Genomic DNA, 2,404 nt, shown 5'->3' on the forward strand with positions numbered 1-2,404 from the left:
ACAGAAGAACAGATGAAAAAATCATTCCACAAAAAATTTGTATCATATTGTACATAATATGAACTTCAATCTCAATTGCAAGGATTCCTGAAACCATCACATCATTTGTCAGGTGCAAATTGTCTCCTGTGATATTCAATAACTTCCTCCCTTGGATGACACACGATGGCACTCACAAGGGGAGACGTTGAAGGCTGGCAGAATGCAGGAGTTTTGTCATCGTACTCCACAACAGCAGAAAGGACATCATCAACATGTGCTGTAGAAAATTCAACAGAAAGAAACAAAGGGACACACAAAATAGATGGAATTAAGATGTTTGCATTGGTTATTAGCAACAAAGCCCTTGAGGTGTCATGAACAGAAACCACCATTTTGATAATGACATTAAAAAAATCTTTGCAAATTCATATCAAAATTGGGGTTTGTCCTCCTCAATGCAAAGACTTGATTTGAGAATGCCAAAGTAGCCATTGGTCATGGAATGTGGAGTGTTGGTCTTCGGGAATGGAAAACTGACTGCCTCCCTTCTATGACTTCTGATTAGTGGAACAGGAATAAGACCTGCCCCTCCACCCCCCCCCCCCCCCCTAAAAAAAGAGAAAATGTATATCTTGACCTTTTGAAATTGATCATTTTATGTGTACTCAGTGGTCAAGAAAGCCATGCTTCTACAAAGACAAACAAATAATAAAATGTGTAGTTGACAAATTGTGCCATTCTAATATTTTTCTCTTCATTGTAATTGGTCTTGTAACGTGAATTCATTTTCTTCCAATATTGCATAAAATATCTACACCATTCTTTACGAACCTTCACACTAGAAGACCCAGCCTTGTATTTCGGCTTCACAATCTGGTAGAGCAGATCACCTGTTGCACCTCGAGCTTGCCTCCGGTCTCGATTTGTGTTGTACACTGTAATGCAATGCTGCCAGCTGAACCCTGTAATTAGTAATAGCATAGAGAGGATTGAATTAAAAAAAAAAAAAATGTCTATGTAGGCCTGTAAGAACATGGTTAACTACAGCATGTAGGAACTCTTGGGAGAAACAAATACTGTTAATCACAAATAATAACTGCCATTAGTACTTCCCCACATTCAACATTGTAACCAGGGCAAGTGAAATTGTAATGACGACAACTGAAAATAAACGACTGCAGAAAGTTCCTTGTCTGATTGGAAAGTGACTTTTTTTTTGTACATGTAAACTATGAAATCACATTACATTAGCCAACTAATATATGGGAAACATTTTGGGGCAAGAAAAAAAAAAAAGGATATTGAAGATTTCACTTGCCTAATGACAAATGGGCAAGTGAAGACAAACAATAATGCCCAGTCCTACTCCTAGATCAATTCAATCTAATAATTTGTTTTGGAACATACCATCCAACCATTCGGTTACTACGTACAACTCTTTAGAGCTTTATTGGGGAAGCAAGGCAGTCCAACTCGAAACACCAGACAGAGCTTATCAACCTATCTCAACCGTGAAACTGTTAGTAAATAATATGATACTAGTAGAATATTAGCAATGGGCCGAGGCCATAACCAGACGCCGTGCGAACCCCGTCCCGATTTATACAGCAACTGGGCTGTGTATAGGACCTAGATCTAGTTACGATACTCATACGATAGCTAGAGAGTCGTCTATACAGAACATACCCGACTCTATAGATCTAGAGATTTAGAGTCTCTGTATACATTGGTCTCGTGTTTCTATCTCGACTCTATAGAGTCGTCTAGACGCTATACATTACAGAACATACCCGCTTTCTCTCCAGCTTCAGAACTGCTGATCCGCTTTGTTTTTCAGCTCTCTGACGATGGGATTGGCTTCCAGTTCCCAGCTTGATGACAGGGATAGCTATGGGCTGCAGGATCCTCTTTTTGGGCACAAATCCTAGCCGAGTATACAGCCCCTCCTCTACTAGTTTACATGTACCGGTACTTGGCTCCACTCCTCCAAGCGATCACTGCAGCTGCATACGAGGCTGTACAACCTGACGACTATAACGTTAGAAGCACACATTGCATGCATCCCACTGCACTGCACTGCACTGCTGGGCTCGCTTCAGCAAATGAAATGAGTCTCAAAACCCAGTTCTTTCGAATGGCGTCATCTTTAGCCTAGGGAAGTTGTGCAGACTTACACCCATCTTTTGTGTCTTTGCTGCGGTGACGACACACCTCCACGGCATTTTCTTGAAATATTTTCTCTAACTTTCCTACAAATACACAAGACTCACTGCACTGTGAAGTACGGTATACGGCGAGACAGTCGGCACTATGAATACCCCCTCGTACGTCAAAGTGTCACCTGACAAGGCACGTGACCGGTCCTTGCTTTTTCTGGGGGCGTTCCCGACTACCCGAAAAATGAGCGATTTAGGCGATTTCA

At 41.4% G+C, this 2,404-nt stretch overlaps 1 long non-coding RNA gene across 1 annotated transcript; it reads right to left on the minus strand.

Moving 5' to 3' along the window:
- Positions 1 to 205: 205 nt before the first annotated feature.
- Positions 206 to 1,874, minus strand: LOC140234129 (uncharacterized). Its single transcript, XR_011901583.1, has 3 exons — positions 1,773 to 1,874; positions 814 to 944; positions 206 to 259 (listed from the first exon to the last, which is right to left on the minus strand). It is a non-coding gene; the product is annotated as an uncharacterized lncRNA (long non-coding RNA).
- Between the last annotated feature and the right edge of the window lie 530 nt (positions 1,875 to 2,404).

The sequence above is a fragment of the Diadema setosum genome, chromosome 10, assembly GCF_964275005.1.
Source record: "Diadema setosum chromosome 10, eeDiaSeto1, whole genome shotgun sequence".
Lineage (NCBI taxonomy): Eukaryota > Metazoa > Echinodermata > Echinoidea > Diadematoida > Diadematidae > Diadema > Diadema setosum.